The sequence below is a fragment of the Panthera uncia genome (genome assembly GCF_023721935.1).
Source record: "Panthera uncia isolate 11264 chromosome C1 unlocalized genomic scaffold, Puncia_PCG_1.0 HiC_scaffold_3, whole genome shotgun sequence".
Taxonomy (NCBI): domain Eukaryota; kingdom Metazoa; phylum Chordata; class Mammalia; order Carnivora; family Felidae; genus Panthera; species Panthera uncia.
In genome coordinates, this window is record NW_026057584.1 from 19,667,176 (window position 1) to 19,687,721 (window position 20,546).

A 20,546-nucleotide genomic window follows, 5' to 3' on the forward strand; every position below is an offset into this window, starting at 1 on the left:
CCTCTCCCCCATGAGATCGTTGATCTGCTTTATGTCTCCATAGGTCCATTTTAATTTCCTAGAATTTTATACAAATGGAAAAATAGGTTTTATATCACCTTGTCTGGCCTCCCATAGTGGGCCATAGCTTGGATATATGACAGTTTATTCGTTCACCTGTTGAAGGGTTGTTTTCAAGTTTTTGGCTGTCATGAGTAAAGCTACTGTGAAAATCCATGTATAAGTCTTTGTATGAACATGGGCTTTTGTTTCTCTAGGGTAGATAGCCAAGAGTGGGTCATATGGTAGGTGTATATTTAATTTTTTAAGAATTTGCCAAAGGGGGTGCCTGGGTGGCTCAGTTGGTTGAGCGTCCAAGTCTTGATCTCGGCTCAGATCATGATCCTAGGGTCGTGGGATCAAGCCCCGTGTTGGGCTCTGTGCTGAGCATGAAGTCTGCTTGGGACTCTCTCTCTCTCTCTCTCTCTCTCGCGCTCTCTCTTCTTCTGCCCCTTCTACTTTGCTTGTTCTTTCTCTCTCTCGAATTAAAAAAAAAATTGCCAAACTGCTTTCCCAAGTGTTTGTCTTATTTTAAAACCCCACTGTCAGTACATGGAAGTTCCAGGTCCTCCACATCTTCACCAACACATGATACAATCTCTTAAATTTTAGCCATTCTAATAGTTGCTTAGTGCGTCAAAAGGTACACTGAGACATATCACAATTTCCTTGTCTGCTAATTCGAATCTGTGCCAGTTCCAGACTGATTTTCAGAGTGGCCGATTTTCTCATTATGGGTAATATGTTCCTGCTTTTTTGAGTGCTGGTGATTTTTGATGGGACAGCATGTTAGTTGGAGGTAGAAGTCACTCCCAACCATTTCTTCCCTGGAGTCTTTGAACCAGCAGATCAGATATTGGAATCTCGTTGCCAGCATGTTGAATGCCGCCTGTGCTTTTGTTGTGTTTGTGCACAGTGTTTTAAAAATGCTCTCAGATATTCCTCACCCTTAAAAAGCAAGAGATCTCATGAAAGCCATGAATTCCTTTAAAGACTAAAAAAAAAAAAATCGGGATATGTTGCAGCAACATGGCTTCCATTTCCTCCAGGAACAAACAGCTGGAGAGTGGCCACCCTCTCAAGATGGTTGGGAGGTGTCTACGGCTCCTTGTGTTTACACACCCTCATCAGAGGTGTTTGCGTTTGAGTACTTGTTGTCAGAGATCAGTTTTCTGGAAGCAGCCCTGAGATGAGTATTGGGTGCGTCAGCGATTTGTTGATGAAGGACTTCGGGGAGAACCTTGAGAGGGAGCAGGGCATATGCAGGACAGAGGAGGGGAGGGGGTCCTGCATGCACGGAGTTTCAGGCAAAGACGCATGGAGGAGACTTCAGTTTGTTCCCACCAAGGGATGAGGGAGTGAGAGTAACATCCCAACTAGAGGTAAGGGGCCCAAGCTTTCATCCTTCCTCACCAGCTAGTCAGATGGTGTCCCCCACACCTGGCGAGGTGGGCAAAATGGGGAGGGCAAGAGGGTGGCGCATCTGCACATCTGGTTCCATGTCTTTCCAGCTGTGCTGAGGGGTCTGTGTAGGGGTCCCCTGGGAGCCTCCAGGGGTCCTGGCTGGGATGGGGTCCAGAGAGGGTGCTGGGGGCCTGGGATCAAAACCATGAAAGAGTCTGGAACTCCTTTCTCCTGATGCCACAGCTTTCTCATCTCCAGGACTTGACTGATGAGAAGATCATTGAGACCCTTAGGGGAGGTTCATTTCATAGACAAGGAAACTTGAGTGCAGCCTGGGGACAGGACTGCCCCAAGGGCTGCTTTCTCCTCGTGTCGGAAAGCCTTGTTGATGCTGCTCGCCCATTCCTGTACTTTGTGGAGAGATCTAGATTTGGTATTATTGTGGTCTCCAGGAGTCTCTGGGGAGGGGAACCTAGTAATCTCTCATTCATTCATTCATTCATTCACTGGCTCATAAACATATATTGAGCCAAGAAAAATGTTCTGAAGAACTGTTTGAATGAGGGTACTTTGAGCCCTTTGTAAAATAGAGCTTTGGGGCGCCTGGGTGGCTCAGTCGGTTAAGCGTCTGACTTCGGCTCAGGTCACGATCTCAAGGCTGGTGAGTTTGAGCCCCTGCGTCGGGCTCTGTGTTGACCGCTCAGAGCCTGGAGCCTGCTTGGGATTGTGTGTCTCCCTCTCTCTCTGCCCCTCCCCTGCTCATGCTCTGTCTCTGTCTCTCTCTCTCTCTCAAAAATAAACAAACACTAAAAAACCTTCTTAAGACAGAGCCCTCTTCCCTGACCCCCTTCACCCAGGTCTCAGGAGGAAATCAGGTCTGCTGTCATCGCTCCAAAATCCTTCAAATCTCCCTCCAATCTGCGCCCAGGGGAGAGAAGTTTTGCGCCTTAAGTTATGGACCTGGGAGCACCTGTGGCCTTTCCTCTGACTTGCTGGTTCTCTCTGCATCTTCTCTCTGTGTCTGGATCTTCACTTCCCCCCGTGGGAGTGAAAGCTACCAAAGGAGGAATCAAGGGGCTGGGCATTGGCTATCTTCGGCACCAAGGAGGGGGGTGACCAGATGGAAACATGGGAACAAGACAGCCCTTTGCTAAGGCACCCGGCCTCCCCAAAGCCTTGGAAATGAGTATAAATAACAACCCCCCACCGCAGGACCCAGAGCTCTGAAGGAATGGGCTGGGTGAGGACCACGGGGAGGTCCTGGGGGTGGGGGGCAGGCCGGTTGGGGGGCAGATTCTCTGGTCATTGTCCAGCTTTAAGTGTGCTGCTGTGAACTAAGGACTGGCAGAGAGGCCCAGAGAGAGGACGGGAAAAGAAGAGAGAGAGAGGAACTGAGAAAAGGCGTGGGGAGAGACGCAGAGAAGGAAACTGGAGGAGAGAACAAGAGAGGGAAAGAAAGAGAAAGGGAAAAGAGAGACAGAGAGAAAGGGAAAGAGAAAGCGGGTGTAAGGGGGCGGGGGAGGATGCAGCCGTGGGGGTGTCCCAGTCTGGAGATTCTAGGGGTGTTGCAGTTGGAGAGTGTGGTGAAATGGCCTCAGGATCTCAAGAAGCTACCAGTGGGCCCGTGCCAGGCCGTAATAACAGCCTCTCGGTGCCTCCAACCCGCTTTGGCCTCTCAGTTCCCGGGAACACTCAATTCACACAGGCGCAAAATGCAGCCTTCTTCGGCTCGGCTGCCTGCTAGCTACCGTGGTGTTTGCCCTGTGCCCGCAAGCATCACGGGCAATTAAGAAAGTCGTCCGTTGCAATCGTGGGCTGCCTTTTAAGGGCTGGAGCCCAGAGCCCTCTCATGAGACACCAATGAGCAGGGGGAGGAGGGTTGTTTCCCAGGAGAGGGATTCCTGCCATTAGCTGGCAGATCCCAGAGGGAGGCCAACAAAGGCTGCTGTGGGCTCGTGGGAAGGGAGAAGGAGATGGGGACGGCAAGCGGTCCTGCGTGTGCAAAGCCACGTACACGCACGGGCACGCCTCTCAGAGGCCGGCGTGCACTTGCATGCACCGGGGTGCAAACCCACCTCGAGCACAGTCCTGCAGACATGTTGGGGGGAAAAAGTGTGTGAAGCACACACACGCTTGCACACACACATACACACACACACACATACGCACACATGCACAACTTCGTGCACATACTGGTGATCAAGTGCACAAACTCACGGGCTCACACAGACATCTGCACCATGTTTCAGTGTTAGGGGGATATGTATTTACATAAACCTGCACTCACACATTGGCAGGCACTCTCACAAGCACAAATGTATGTCCATACGCACATGGATAAAAGAGTGGATAAACTCAGGCACACACACACACACACACTCTCACATATTCGAATCTTGCAATCTAAAATCCATAAGCAAGACGGCTCCAAGATCTTTAAAACACGCATACTCTAGACTTCAAACCGCTCTCACGGCCACGAGTAAGAAGAGATTTGGGGACTGGTGCATTTGTCTGGTGGAAGAGAGAAAAGAGCTGGAAGAGAGTCGCCCTTTCTTTCTTCTACTTTGAGCCACCGTCAGGGTCAGTTACGTGGTTAAAAAATAATTGCTGGTGGCCGGCATCTTTCCAGAAGCCTGCCACTTGACCTTGTTGCCATTGATGTCACGCTGATGATTTTTAGGCTCTCAGAGAAGGACATTTCAAAATATTCTTTCTAAAATGAAGCATAATCAACACACAATGTCATGTTAATTTCAGGTGTGGAACATGGTGAATCAACAGTTCTGTGTATCACTCAGGGCTCACCACGGTAGGTGTGGTGACCTGTACCACGTTATTACAATGTTATTGATTGTTCCCTAGGCTGCACCTTTCATCTCCGTGACCTACTCACACAACATGCCATGAAAGCAGGGTTCACCCTCCTCACTTCCCCCAAGTGTCTCATGGCCCAGGGCAGGGGGCTGGATTGAATGAGTACAGGGTTGTGTACTGTGACTTTCTCATTTTTGAAATAGAATTTAGAAGCGTTTTCATCCTTTTCTGAGGTTTGGGGTTTCTCTCTCTCTCTCTCTCTCTCTCTCTCTGCCTCCCTCACCCTTATTTCCCGCACTGTTATTAGGGAAAGAAAATTGGAGACCATGTCCATTCTGAGACCGTCTCCCAGAATAATTGTGTTGTGACACACGGGGAGTGCAAACGAAAAACAGGAAGCCAAGCTGCAAGGGCTCGTTTGGAACTGGCAACCCTTGCAGTGAAGTTTTCAGCCAGAAAATCCACAGATGGCAACCATTTCCCCACAACTCCTCTTCCCGCCGTGTCTGGTTAAGCATGGGGGCTGCCATTGGCCTGATCCGTCTCCTGCGGTGGGATGGTGACCTTCCACATCAGACCCCAAGATCAAGTTCAGTGCGTTTTGTTGTTGGCTCCATGTGGCAAATTCTGGAAGCCAGCAGACTCTGACCGCCCTGCCCCCCACTGTTGAGGCCCACGGAGCCAAGGCTCTGTTGCAAACCTGCCAAGGACATTGGTTTGGAGGCTTTGGGGCAGTTTAGATTTGGGTCAGAAGTGGCTTCAAGGAGCCTAATTGACTTAAGTGTTTTCATTGTATTTTTAGCACCCGCCTCACCTCCATCTTTCAATTTCTTTTAATTGACAATAGAATGTACTGAAAAGGCCAGGATATTTGAGCATTGGGGCTCTCAGAGCTCCTGAGTGGACATGATGCTGCTAAAGGGTACAGAGGCAGACACCGATGGCAGAGGAGTTTCCACTGCAGCTCCTGGGGCCGGTACTGGGTGGGAGAGATGTCGGGGGTGTGGTTTTCCTCTAAGGCCGAGGCTGGTGGGTGGGACCTCCCCCAGGAGCCGTTTCGGTGTGTAGAGGCAATGATAATTAGCTATTTCAATATTTACAGGGCTGTCCCCCTAGACAAGGAATCACGATTATTCTGTATCTATGGGGGTGTATCAGGTTCCATTTTCTGCATAGCAAAACATCCCAAATCTCAGTGACCTCAAATAATAACTGTTTACTCAGCTCCTAATTCTGAGGGCGTGCAAGTTGGGCTGGGCTCAGCAGGGCAGTTCTGCCGATCTGGGCCAGCTGGGTGGCTCTCAGTTGGGGCTCACTGGTGCATCTGTGGTCAGCTGGCAGGCTGGCTGTGGCCTGGCTGGCCTAGGATTGTTCAAGCTGGCATGACTCAGCTTTCCTCCATGTGTTTGTTCATCCTCCACCAGGCTACCCTGACCTTGTTCTAATGGCAGTGACAGGGTCCCTGTGGAAGTATGCAAGACCCCTCGGAGCCTAGACTCCAAGATGGCCTGGTATCACTTTTGCTGCATTCTAGCGGTCATGAGTTCTATCCTGCAAAGTCACGTGCAAACGACATAGAAATAAAGGGCAGTGGAGAATGGTTGTCTTTTTTATAGCCTATTGCATGGGGGACTTGATATTTAAAGCCACCACCTAACGAGTTGGGGCGACTTAGAAGTGGGACAGACAGACTAGCCTGCCAGGGGCCTGCTCTAGAGGAAGGACCACATCCCTGGTGATCACAATGGAATCCTGTGGCCTCCAAAAGCCCTTCCAATTTCAAATACAGTAAAACCATGGATTGCGAATAACTTGTTCTGTGAGTGTTCCACAAGACAAGCAAACATTTCTTTTTCTTTCTTTATTTTTAACATTTATTCATTTTTGAGAGAGAGAGAGAGAGAGAGAGAGAGCGAGAGAGAGCAAGTGAGCAGGGGAGGGTCAGAGAGAGAGGGAGACACAGAATCCGAAGCAGGCTCCAGGCTCCGACTCCGAGCTGTCAGCGCAGAGCCCCACACGGGGCTCGAGCTCACGAACCGCGAGATCATGACCTGAGCCCAAGTCAGAGGCTTAACTGACTGAGCCACCCAGGCGCCCCAGGCGCCAGCACTTCTAATACATTTTAATTTGATGAATGAGTGACGTCTTGCAATACGAGTAGTGTGTGACGCTGAATGTCACGTGATCACAACTGAGCCAATGGTTCTTGAAATTCGCTTTGATATACAAGTGCTTTGGATTATAAGCATGTTTCCAGAACGAATTAGGCTTGCAAACCAATGTTTTACTGTATTTATTTACTGAGAACTTATTTTTAACAACCCGGAATAGATGATTTTCATAATCTGAGAAGCAGAAGAACTGGAATAATGTCCCAAATCCTGGAAAGCCCCAATTCACCTGCTGGGGCCCTGTTCGGCTAAGAGGCAGGGAGTAAAAGAGGAAAAGGTAAAGCATGCCCCCAAAGAAAAGGTGGCTGGGCTCCGAATTTACGTTATGGTCTCTAAAGAATGATGTGTGTCGGAAAGGGAAAAAGAAACAGCACATGTGTAGTTTTCAAAGAAATGCACACGTGCGGAGAGTGGAAAAGAAGAGCCAACACCCCAACCTGAAGTCAGTTCTAAAGGAGATGTAAGCTTGAGCCTCAGAATCGGAGCCAGGACAGGAAGTGGGCTTGGCCTGAAGGAGGGTATACGCTGCATGGAAAACCACCGTGCGCCTGGGCTCCCCGTCTTAGTTCCCTTCAGCCTCTAGCCCTTTCTGACCCTGGGAACAATGCAGCTCTGTCCTGAAGGGTTTCCAGCCCGAGCAGCCGAGACTGTGCCTTTTGTGATGGCCTGGAGAGGAAGAATGGAGAACTGGTTTGGGCGTCTGCGTGTGTGAATCACTCACGTCACGTGGCTGGGCCGGCTGCATGTGGCTCTCCGGGTCCGCACAAGGGCACAGGGGAGCGTGGCCCGAGTCCACGCCTGGAGGCCGGTCAGCCAGCTGTGGAGTGCCCTGCTCTGAACTATAGCAGCAGGGGAGGGACAGAGAATGGGCTGGGGGTGGGGGAAGGTCTGGCCCAGCAAGGGCCACTGAGGACACTCTCACGGTGCCACAGAACAGGCTCTGGGCCCTGGCTGTCTCCCTCCATATGGCAGATCAGCTGTGGGTCCTGTGCCTGAAGTTCCTGAGTAGCTGAATTTCTGGTCCATTCCTGAAACCTACAGGGCCTTGGCTTGTCCCTTTATTTAGGCAGGTCATGATTCCCTCCACTCAAGGGGGTTTTCCCCAAGGACTGGAATATGTCCAGAGTGTGGAGAAGCCACCCTATTCTGGGGCAGAGAGGATACAGGGAGCAGGGCAGTTGCTGAGGCTGCTGCTCTGTTTCCCGGAACCAGATAAATCCTGACTTCAGAGAGAGAAATGCTAAGGCTGCCTGCAGGCAGAGGGCAGGTTGGAGAATGGGGAGCATCAGGACAGGGGGAAGATTCGGGCTAGGCAGAACGGAGTGTTGACTCAGACCCCATCGCAACTTGCGGAGGGAGGGCTTGCACCGCGTGCAGGCAGGGGAATGGATCCCACCACCCTGAGCGGTGTGTATTTGCGTGGCTTGGCCCCGCTGAGCTGCCTTCTCCCTGACGGCCTGAAGAGGGCAGTGTGGTACTGCGGGCAGGACTCTGCTGCCTCATCAAATTTTGTTTCCACTCGGCTGGCCCCCTAATCTTTTCAAACCAAAGCTGCTTAGACACACACAACCTGAGCCCTGCTTGAATGACATGGATTTAGCCTTGTGCTCTGGGACCTCTTTGCTGAGAGAGCCCCTGGCCTGGGATCTGCTCAGAGAGCGTGCCTAACTCTTCTCTTTGCCTATTTCCTGGTCCCTACCCCTGACCCAAATCCTAATGGTGGCTTTGTAGATGGGCAGCAGAATTCGGTTGTGCACACACAGATCCTTATGGTTTTCAAGACACATTCTCCTCTACTCCTCACAATAATTCTGAGAGGTGGGTAGGGGGTTCCATTTTATAAAAGAGAACTGAGCATCACAGAGAGGGGAAGTGACAGTGCAAAGTGGCTCATCCGGTAAGAGGCAGAGACAAGTGGGGGGACACTGGTTTTCTACCCCCCTGGTCTAGTGTTCATTCCACCCCTCTATGATGCCCCTGAAATTCGGCCCTGAACGCTCCTCTTCCCAATGGGCCATCCCCCTCTTTGTGGGTGTACTTTTCTCCCAAGGGAGGAGTGTGAAGGTGTCTCCATTCTTCTCCTAGATTCTTGGGCTACTCTCTTGTCAACTCTTCAATCTTGGCAAAGTCACTCCCCATCTCTGGGATTTGCCTTATCCACCAGGAAGATGAGGGTGTTGGAGCAGGTTGTCTCTAAGATGGCTTGGCAACTTGCCCTTTCAAGGTTCCGTGTTTGGGCCATGTCCCCAGTTACAAGTTAGCTGCTGGAACTAAGGAATCAATCCTCGAAGGGCCATGCGGTAGAGACGCAATGTGAATTTGAATTAGGAGTCTGACCAATCTCTTTACGCTTTGGCTGGTTGTTTCCATGTGGTAGATGCAACCTTTGTCTCCCAGGGCTTCAGAGAGTCTGATTGAACCACACGGGGCCACCCCTCGTGCTGACAAGTGCTGTAGACAACTTGGAGGACAGTCAGCAGCTGCACCCAAGGGAGCCCCACACTCAGAAGCTCACTGTCAGATGCCAGGGGAGGTAACACGTTCCTTGAGGGGTCTCCCTCTTCCTGGTCAGTCTCTCCAGCAGTGACATATAGCTCCAGCTGTCTGAAGGTAGCAAAGCCACTCCTGTGGCTGCCTTAGGAGACCCGTTCTTTTCCAAGAGGTGGGCATCCGACAAAGCAAGAGGCAAACCGTCCAAGGCACGTCCAGTGGGTAACGTATGAGACATACCTGGGGTGTATGATACCGGGAGGGGTGGAAGGACCGAGCGGCACAGAGAGAGCCCGCAAGTTGGAAGTCCTCACAACGTCACCAGTCACCCTTGTGTGAGGACTAAGTCAACTAGGCAGTATTGTCAATGTTCTTGTGTTGCAGTTGAAGAAAATTGAGGCTGCAAGTTGAAGTTGAAGAAAATTCAGCCCAGAGAGGCTGAATAACTAGTCAAGGTCCCACACTTCATCACAGGGAGAGTTCAGACTGCAAAGCACATGTCCTTAATCACTCCTTTAGGCTGTGACTCTCTTCCTGAGATTGAATTATCTTCCCTATTCTCTGGACCAGAAATTAGGATATCCATCCATCCATCCATCCTATTCTATCTGTCTATCTACCTGTCTATCTATCATCTATCTATCTCATCATCTCTGTCTCTCAGGATCCCACCAAGTGGAAGTATAAAAAGATCTGAAGTTGGTTATGATTTCTCTACCCATATTCTCATTTGTTCTTCCAGCAGCTGCACAGAATAGGGAGGGCCGGTATCCCAGATATGAGGGAGCTGAGACATGGCAAAGGTCAGAGACTTGTTCAAGGCTCCACAACTGGTTGGTGACTAGCCTGGTGTCAGAACCCTGTTCTCCCGACTCTTGATCATGGTGTCTTATTGACCACAACATGAGAAAAGGGTGCTGGCTTGGCCAGTGGGGTTGGGAGTGCTGGCTTCCCATCCATAAGGATCTGGGCTCCTGGGAGCTCCAAGAAAATCCGTGCCCAGAGATTCATATCTGCCTCTGCCAGGGACAACCCAGGGGACACAGGCATGGGATCTCAGTCCAAATGCAGGTTAGGGTAGGGGGTTTTGTGGAATCGATCCTGCCCTTCAGGCCTGGTGTGCGGAGGTTCTGGGCTTTCCCACCGAACCCACAACCATGAACTGTATCACGGCTGAGACTCAAGCAGGAGTGCTGGGCTTAGGCTTCAGATCACAGCTGGCCACCAAGCCACTGCTGCAGCCCAGCTGTCCTGGGGCAGCTGAAGACGGGGAGCCATGGAAGGGGAAGCCTCAGGGGAGGGTTCAGTGGCATTTGTATGGGGTTTCATAGCTCACTGGCCCGAGAGTCTTAGGTTTCTGAGAAATGTTTCCACCTGGTATTTGTGGCTTAAGGGAAATCTTTTCTGGAGGCAGGAGCCTCAACATAATGATTTTCAGAGATTTTTTTCTTCTACTTGATTTTTTTTCTTCCTCTGCCTAGTTTTGCTTTTCTGCTTAAAGACTGCCATGGCTAAATGCTTATATAATGTAAAAGTTCATCTATTTGCCTTAAAAACAAAGCTACCTTTTTAGCTCATCCCTGCTACTCCCTTCCTCAGGCCTCTATCTTCCTCTCATTTCTATTTTTTTAACCCCACCGAACAACTGTGCGACCTTGGGGAAGTCCCTGGTGTGTCGGGCTGTTGTTAGAGCATGTGTCGTACTTTCAACAGATCTGGGTTCAGATCTCGGCAGGCAGGCTCCAGCCAGCTGTGTGAACCTGGGCAAATCACACCATCTTTCTGAACCCCGATTCAACCCCCTGTAAAATGGGGATAATGTTATCTAACTCCTCTAGCTGTTATGGAGACCTAAGGAAGACCTAGGAGTTCTTACAATGTAGGTCTCAGAATCTGCTGGAATGAGGCAGTTTGGTGAGTGAGGAAGAGAGAATCTACTGAATGCAGAGAAAGCAAGATTTCTGAGGTTGATTTTAGTCACAGAGTCATTGCGTTCCTGCAATGTGACGTGTGAGTGTGTGGATTAGCAGATGTGCTTTGGGGCATTTGTGGTCAACGCCTGCCCTGGAATGCAAGCCCGAGTGCATGCATGGTGATGATGGCCACTGGTGTAGGTGTGTGAGATAAAAGGAGGTTCCCCAGAGTCAGGAATCTGGTATGATTCAGGCACCTTAGGAAGTAAGACGCTGGAAGATTCTGCTATGTGGGATGGCCTGAGAAAAGACCGGAAGGCTGGAGAATGGGGTCGTATGGCATTTGTCTTTGTGGGAGTAGAGAGGGAGTTTTATGGTCCCTTAAAAGAGATTGAAGAAGGTGGGGGAGGCCAGGAAATGGAGCGCTTTGAAGCTCCATCAAGCAGAAGGTCTAATTTAGGCTGAAAGAGGTTTTGGCTAGTGGCAGGGAATCGAGCCAAGTATGGGGGTTGGTGAAAGAGGAGGGATGACAGAATTGTACCAGCTTTCGCTTGTGAGAGCTCACCCACCTTGGAGAGCATCTTCAAGTGGCTCATTTGTGTAATTTTTTCATTGCTTTGGTGTTTCCGACAGCAGTTCTCAAACCAACATACCAGACTCGACTCAGCCTTGACAAACACAGCACCAGATGATCTGGTCTCCATGGTGCACCCCCTCTGAGCCCTGGTGCCCAGGCAGATGGGCAATGGGAAGCCCCGGAGAAGCTTCTCTGATGTGAACACTGTGGCGATCGTTGGAAGGAGCCCCATGGTTGTGGCAGGATTGGGGGGTAGGCTTCTGGCAAAGTTCAGGCACCAGCTTTCCTACCCTCAGCAACATCTGGTGGCCATGATCTTCTCAGAGTGTCCTGGAGGAAAGCTGCAATGGAGAGGAGGAAGCCAAATGATTGATGTCTTGCATTCACATCCTGTGTCCCTGCATGATCCCCATGATTCCTTTCTTTCTTTCTCTTTCTTTCTTTCTTTCTTTCTTTCTTCTCTCTCTTTCTCTTTCTTTTCTTTCTTTCTTTCTTTCTTTCTCTTTCTTTCTTTCTCTCTTTCTTTTCTTTTCTTTTTTTGAGAGAAGAGAAAGCACAAGCGAGCAAGGAGCAGAGAGAGAGAGAGAGAGAGAGAGAGAGAGAGAGAGAGAAGCAGGGCCTTCCTGAAGCAGGGCTCATGTTTAACCAAAGCAGGGCTTGAACTCATCTGATGTGGGACTCGAACTCATGAACCATGAGATCATGACCTGAGCCAAAGTCAGATGCTTAACTGACTGAGCCACCCAGGCACCTGATCCCCATGATTTCTAAGAAACTCAGCCTAAGCCATGTGGGTGCGGTATGTTTTCTGGGAGAAACAGATTGGGTGCCATTCATTTAGATTTACCTTGTCTAAAAGGTCTCAATTTCTAATTTTTTTTTAACATTTATTTATTGTTGAGAGACAGAGACAGACAGAGCATGAGCAGGGGAGGGGCAGAGAGGGAGGGAGACACAGAATCGGAAGCAGGCTGAGCTGTGCTGAGCTGTCAGCACAGAGCCCGACAGCTCGAACCCATGAACCGCAAGATCATGACCTGAGCCGAAGTTAGACACTCAACTGACTGAGCCACCCAGGTGCCCCCAAAAGGTCTCGATTTCTTAACACCTCTCAGGAATACTGGAAGCCCTGGAGTCTATTCCCCTATGAAGCCAGACAGCCTTTCCTTGTGCCCAGAACTTGAAAGGGACTTTGGGTATTGTCATCCCACTTCTGTTTTCTTTTTCATCTGGTGCAACAACAAGAGATTTGGCCATCTTTGGGCCCTCGTCGGAAGCTCCACTTGAATCGAACTAGAAGCAGGGAACATTCCTGCCAGCCCTGCCAGGAGAGGAGAGCGGAAAGGGCCTGAGCTGGAAATTAGAGCGCCTGGACTCAAGGTCTGGTTTTGCAGCCATGGTTTGTGCTTCAACTGGTTCCCCTGGAAACCCATGAAACCAAAGTGTGACATCTACCTGAAATTTTCATGAGGATTAAAGAGATTATGCACTGCCACGTAAAAGAAAGGCAGTTGTAAGCACAGCAGACGCGCTCGGAAAATGTCATTTCTCTCACGTGGGTCCCAACACGTCTCTGGCATTTGGGGGTTGGGCGTCCTAGCTGTGCTGCTAATGAACAGGGATGCTAATGAACAGAAAGGACTCAGCCCAGTTCCATCCCTCTGAGAATCTGCCACTTGTTTCTTCAGTGGTCTTCTCCTGCAGACCAAGCAAACGCAACTCTGCTCAAATGTGCACTCCTTGCAAGCTGGACACACATATCACTTGAACCAGAAGCATCGACTTAAAAATGGCTGTGACAAAACCAACCAGTGGTACAGGGTCTCTTACTATTTTGAATGCCACCAAAAGAGTTCTTAGTCCCACGTGCCAACTGGCAAAGGCACAGGAAATTGTCTGAACTAAGTCACCTTCCACTGCCTCCTTTCTGGGGGGGATTTTTGGTCTTTCCATGTTACTTCCAATCCTTGCCCATTTACCTAAGTGGACTTCACTTTGTCTCCTTCCCACTTTCTCTTTTTTTCTACTAACTGACAATGATCAAGGTTGATCTCATCTTACAAATGCAACCAAAAGGAAAGACAAAATTCTGATGATGTTCTCCTCCAAGCAAAGGAAAGCAGTTACCCAGTAAACTTGGACATGGCCAAGAAATAAGAATGACGATACTCAAAATAGTGACAGTGTGTGTATGTGTGTGTGTGTGTGTGGGGGGGTAAGCACTCATGACTAAGTGGGAATATAATTGGGTCCAACCATGCCGGAAGACAATTTGGCATATGTATCAAAATTTAACAAAATATTACATGGTAATTTAACATCTAAATATATTCTAAATAAACAACTAGGCAAATTCACATGGCTGTACGTGCAAGATGGGGAACTTATGCTTACATTATATTATGTTATGTTTATAATACCAAAAATTAGAAATATGATAAATATTCAATAATAATGATTTGTTGAATAGATTATGGAATATGAGGATATGATACAGAGTCATTTAAAATGGTGACCTGGATTAGATGTTACATATTGATAAAATTGAGAGGATAAAGAATTGCAAAGTATGTGTGATTCCATTTTTATAAAAAACAAAACCTTAATGAGTGCATGGAAAAAATCTGGACCTAATGTATATCATAAAGGAGGGGAAAAAAATTAAGGGGGACTTAAAAATCTTTGCTAGTTAACTGAGTTTTGATTTTTTTTTTTTTGCTACAACAGAGATTGCTTTTTTAATAAAGCAATCACAATAATTTAAATGGAATCAAGACAATGAACACAGACATAAATAGTGGCCAGCTGACATCTCCATCAGAATCTCAAAGTCCCCATCTTTCCTCCTCTTTAGACTAGATTAGCTTCCCAGGATTCTAGAAATGCAAAACACAAACAATTAGTTCTTAAGCAATTGTACCGATTAATCCTGTGCTAAATTACTGATTTGCCCATGATATTATTTTCTGCTATTTTTCATTGACTGCATTTTTACTGCATTGGGTCCGAAGGAAAGCTGAAGAGAGATTCTTAGTCCTGTTTTCATTTTTTGCACGACTGTCCTTTCCAGCTGCAGCTTTGGAGAGGAAACAAACATTGAAACCCCATCAGGGAGGCAGCTGTATGCATCCCAATCAGTCTGGCTGGAAGGAACCTCACTTGGAAACTGACCGAAGGGCAGAAGCTCATTTCCCGTCCTCTGGCTCCTTCCTGGCCCTGCCACCCCGGCCCACTTCTCCTGGCTCCATCTGAGCCCCGCTTCCTGGAGGGCTTTTGGAACTGGGTTTGGGGCACCTGTAGCTTAGTTCTGTCTCCCAAAGGGGGTTTAACTTGTCCATGAGAAATGAGTCAGCACGCAGAGCCTGGGGCTGTGAGACACTTCTGTTCTGAGATCTGGAATCTTCTGGACAGTTTAGAAAGACTTGTTTTTGGCGGGTGAGGTCTCCAGGCCTGGGATGGGGCATTTTGGTTTCCGGCTCGGTTAGGTATGTTCTCCAGAGCAGGCAGAGCTATCCTGGTGAAAACATGAATAGGCACTGATGTGGGGTTTCCAGGTTGGTGAGAACAGATCCTGTCCCCCAGCAGTCCTGGCCCCACACCGTTGTGCGGGAACAGCGGTGGGGTGGAGAGATAGGGGAGACGGAGGTGGCTGATTTGGGAGAAGCAATCCCATTTTGCTGAGCCAGCTTGCTGGCTGGGGTGGTATTTGGGGCGGGGATCTGGTCACAGCTCTGTCTCCCACCCAGATTCTTGCAGCAGGAACAAAGTGACCCAGGCCTTGTGTCTCCAAGCCCCCCACGCAAATGGTTTCCGTCAAGTTTTGTAATGTGAGAGCTTCCCTGGAGGCCGAGGCCTTCACGCTTAGCTGCGAGCTGCTGAGACGCCGTTTCCAATCTTTTTAGCAAGTGGATTGGCTTCCAGATTGACGGCCTTGGAAACCAGACCTCTTTGTTTGTCCCCGAAACAGGTATCACCTGCGAGCTGCACGCGGAGGCAGAACACGCTGTCCGAGGCCAGCTCCTGATTTTCCATGGGTTGGGGTGGGTACGGGAGGGTGAGGGAGCATTTGGAGAGCCCAGAGAAATGATGTCTATAACCCCAAATTAGTAACGATTATGAAAAGTCAGCCACCTGCGTGAACTTCCCCCTTAAGAAGATGTTTCTAAAGTTAAGTAGCTGAAAGTGACATTTGAACAATTTCAGTTCCGACTCATCCATCCCTCTGAGGCTGCCCTCCAAGGATGGAGTTGATGAAAATCAAATAAACTGTTTCTGCCCCTATTCAGGCCACAAGGAATGGAGACGGGAGAGTCCATGCTCATGAGCCCAATACTTCCCCTCCTTCCCAGTCGTACATCTGAGGATCTGATGAAATCAGTGCTAGAATTTCAAACGGATTGTCTTATTTAATCCTTCCAGCAAGAAGACAACAGTAACAAGAACAGCTGAGGTTTATCGAGTGCCTACTACGCACCAGGTGCTTTATATGTGTTACCTCTAATCCCCAAAATTAATCTTTCAAGAGCAGTGTTATTACCCTCATTTTACAGGCAGAGGGTCTGAACACTGAGTCTGGGGGAAGTTGTCACTTGCCCATATTTGCATGACTCAGAAATGTTGGGATCCTGGTGGTATGCTGTCCCCAAACAGACTCCCTCTTTCCCATCATACCCTAGATCCAGAACAGGACAGGACCAGGGAGGAGAGATGTCCACTGCTCACCCAGCCCTGTGCTCCTTTACTGCACAGTTCTTGGCTAGAACCCACTGTCATGGTTTACTACATGGCTGGGAGAGGGAAGGGATTCATTTGTCTCCCAAACCTAGGAGATGTAGGGTGGTTGGGATGAAGAGTGACATACGTGGGAGGAACCAGGGTGGCCATGGGGGGTGACAAGTCAGCTGCGTTGGTCTAGAGGAGTGTTTATGGACATTTCTCAAGATGAGGGACATATTCCCTTTGTTAGTCCCACGTTCCTGGAGATGACAATGGCCCGGTCTAGGGAAATCTCTTTAAAAACAAAGTTCAGGGGTGCCTGGGTGGCTCTGTTGGTTGAGCGTCCAACTCCTGATCTCGGCTCAGGTCATGATCTCATGGTTCGTGGGTTCGAGCCCCATGTTGGACTCTGTGCTGACTGTGTGGAGCCTGCTTGGGATTCTGTCTCTCCCTCTCTCTGCCCCTCCCCTGTTCGTGCTCTCGCTCTCTCTCTCAAAATAAATAAATAAACTTTTAAAAATAAAATAAAAATAAAACAAAATTCGCAGCTATTGTAAGTTTCTGTTTCTCTGTCAAAGGCTGATCCCAGTCAGATCCACCCACTATGTTGGTTGTAGAAGAGAAACATTTCAGAACCGTGTGGCCACCCTCGTGCTCAACACCTGTGGTCCTGGGGTGCCCCCACATAATTTGGGGGAATTCTGCTCCTATAGGCCCAATATGGCTGGGAAGAGTCAAAGAGCCTTGGTTGGCACAGAAATGTAAAGCCATTAGCCAGAAAGATGTCCTGAGCCAAGAGCTCAGAGACAGTGATAGAAAATGCTTCCAAATCCAGAAACCGGGGCCAGCTTCACCACTCCTCAATGCTTGCTTCTCCTGAGTCACCAAGGTCACCACCCACCCGGTTCCCCCATCCAGCCCTGCCCACCAACCCCACAGTCTGCTCTGTGTCTAGTGCTACTCTCCAGCCCCAGATTTCCCATTGCACTAACATGAGATGACCACAGTCCCCTTAAATAGTGGTAATGGAGAGAGTAGTTTCAGGGACAGGACAAATAAGAATAATGTTCCCCAGAGGGTGACTCTACCAGGTACTATGCAAGGTATGTTACCTACTAATCTTAGTCAGCAGAATATGCCCAATTTTACCAAGATTCAGAGATGTTAAGTGACGTCCTCAGGATCACATAGCTAGTAACGCAGTCAGAATGCCGCGCAGGCCTGTCAGACTCCAGAACTCACGGCAAAGAGGACAGAGTAAAAGCAGTCTTTCTAGTAATAAATACAAACATCATCACTCAGCCATTCCAATCCTCAGTGCGTTCTACAGAATTCTCTGTGCTGTCAGCCACAGATGGGGAAGCTAAAGTGTCGAGAGGTTGAATGAAATATCTACAGTCTCGAATAGGTCAACAGGAGAACCACATTTCCACAAGCTGCAATTACTGCATCTTCCACTTCTTCAGGACACGTCTGACTTCCTGGATATTGAATCAGCGGAAGTGGAATGTCAATATTCTTAGCCTGGGATCTGATGAGTGCGAACGAGATCCCTATAAGAGTCCGACACAGTGGGGATGCCAGAGGGTCCAGGCATTTTGGAAAATGGTTTGGCCATTTCTTTGCCCGTTAAGTGTCTATTCATGTTTTCTGCCCATTTCTTCACGGTTTGGCCATTTCTTATAAAGTTAAACATACAGTTGCCACGGGGTCCAGGGGCCCCAATCGTAGATGTTCTTCCAACGACGTGATGTGTCTATGCTAAAAGCTGGATGCAAATGCTTCATTCATAATCATCAAAAACTGGGAAACAACTCCAAGATCAACAATAGTCCATCAACTGGTGGATGGACAAACAAATTGTGGTGTGTCAGTACCTGGAAAACTACCAGTACAGCAAGAAAAAAAAAATATGACTTGATATGTGCAACATCCTGGATATTTATCTAAATGCTTTATCTAAAGCTTTATCTAAAGAATGCTTTATCTAAAGAAACCAGAGTCAAAGGGCTGCATAAAGTAATGATTTATTTTTTCCTTAATTTAAATTCAAGTTAGTTAACATACAGTGTAGTCTTGGCTTCAGGAGTAGAACCTAGTGATTTATCTTTTACATATGACACCCAGTGCTCATCCCTAAAAGTGCCCTCGTTAATGCCCATCATCCATTGAAACCATTCCCCCACCCACCTCTCTTCCAGCAACCTTGTTTGTTCTCTATTATGATTTTTTAAAATTTTTTTAAAAATGTTTATCCATTTTTGAGAGAAGAGAGAGAGAATGAGAGTGTGCTCAAACAAGGGAGGGGCAGAGAGAGGGGGAGACACAGAATCCAAAGTAGGCTCCAGGCTCTGAGCTGTCAGCACAGAGCCCGAGGTGGGGCTTGAACCCATGAACCATGAGATCATGACCTGAGCCAAAGTTGGATGCTTAACTGACTGAGCCACCCAGGCACCCCTATTATTTCTTTTATATGACATTCCAGAAGAAGCAACAAATGGCATATACATATATATAGTTGACCCTTGAACAACACGACTTTGAACTGAGTGGGTCCACTTAAATGCAGATTGTTTTCAACAAATACAATACAGTAATGTAAATATAGTTTTTCTTTCTTATGATTTTCTTTTTTTTGTTTAATTTTTTAAATGTTTATTTATTTTTGAGGGAAAGACAGAGTGCATGCAGGGCAGGGGCACAGAGACAGGGAGACACAGAATCCAAAGCAGGCTCCAGGCTCTGAGCTGTCACAGAGCCCGATGCAGGGCTTGAACTCACGAACTGTGAGATCATGACCCGAGCTGAAGTCAGACACTTAACCAACTGAGCCACCCAGACGCCCCGTCTTTCTTATGATTTTTTTAATGCCATTTTCTTTTTCTTGAACTTACTTTGCTGTAAGGAGGTAGCATATAATATATACAACATACAAATATGTGTTAATCAACCATTTATGTTATCTGTAAGGCTGCTAGTCAGCAGTTGGCTATTATTAGGAACTAAGTTTGGGGCAAAGTTATACAGGAATTTTTGACTGTGTGTGGGGTCAGTGGCTTTCACCCCGGCTTGGTCAAGGGTCGATTGTATGTATTAAGAACAAAACAGATTGGTTTTGCTGGAGGCTGGGGAGGGAGGGAGGTATTCACTACAAACAGGCAGGCAGGAATGTTTTGGGGTGATAGAAATGTTCTGCATCTTGCGATTTTACAACTGTGTGCGCTTGTGAAAATGTGTTCAACCGCCCACTTGAAAAGGGTAAATTTTACTGTAAGAAAATGGTACGTCAATAACTCTGACTTCAGAAAACGATGAAGAGAGATGCAGACACAAAATTTGATAGTTGGATGGTCTCCATCTGTGTAGCTGAGAAGCTTTGGTCCTCATCGTGAGGATGGTAATGGGAGGGTCCTTCTGTCTCTGGAGGTCTACAAAGGCTGCTTCACATGGGTGTCTGAATCCCTCCAGCTGCCTTGGGGACCTGGGTCATTATCCTCTCTGGGCCAGTAATTCTGACGTTCCTGCCACTCTGTCCCAGCTTCGGTCCCTGTTTCTGTCTCTGAAGCTGCACTTGGTCTGTCTCCTGCGTCAAGGCTTTTCCAGACTTTTCCCCTCGGGCACTGATTGCTTCCTTGCTGTTCCGAGCTACCTGATAGGTTCTTCTCTGCCAAGACAGAAATGGTTTCCTTGTCTTGATGATCTACTTCTTTGTGGTTTCCTTCAAGAAATTGCTTGGGTCCTTAGATATCATGGCTTTTTTTTTTTTTGCTTACGCAAGACCCTCTCTCTATGCTCATGTCACCATGGTGCCTGGGATTGGGGTCGATTGAAGCAGGGCCACCGCCTTGCTGTTCCTGAAGCCCCCACTCGCACCCTTGAAGTCCAGACCCTGAGGCTAGGTCCAGCACGCTGATGTGTTTCTGCCTCCGTTGCAGATTCCAATTTGCCTCTGCCCTTGAAATTTCTCTTCTCTTGTCATATTCTACTCACACACCCCAAATTCACCCAGTCTATTTCTATGTCTGAACCCCGAGTTTGGTCCTGGTTGAATTTCTTGTCCCAGGACATCCTAACACCCCATGCCAGTCAGTGCTGTAAATAAATTTGGGGTTTGGGGAGTCTGGGGGAGTACCTAACTTCAGACGTTTGAGATAGCTCAGTTCTAACGTTGGTCTAAAGCCTTCTTTTACATAATGGAGATGTTTTTGGTTTCTAGCGGCTTCTGTCTATTGTCCCCATTCCTTTCTGTTACCAAGTCTGGTAAGTCTAATGCCTCTTCTATGCGACAGGCTTTCGGCTCTTTGAGGACAATGATCATGTCTTTCTGAAATGTTCTATCCAGGCTGCCTTAGCAAGAATTTCCATGTCTGCTGGGAAATTGCATCTGGAATCCTGAATTGAGATGTGGGCCCTGAACGT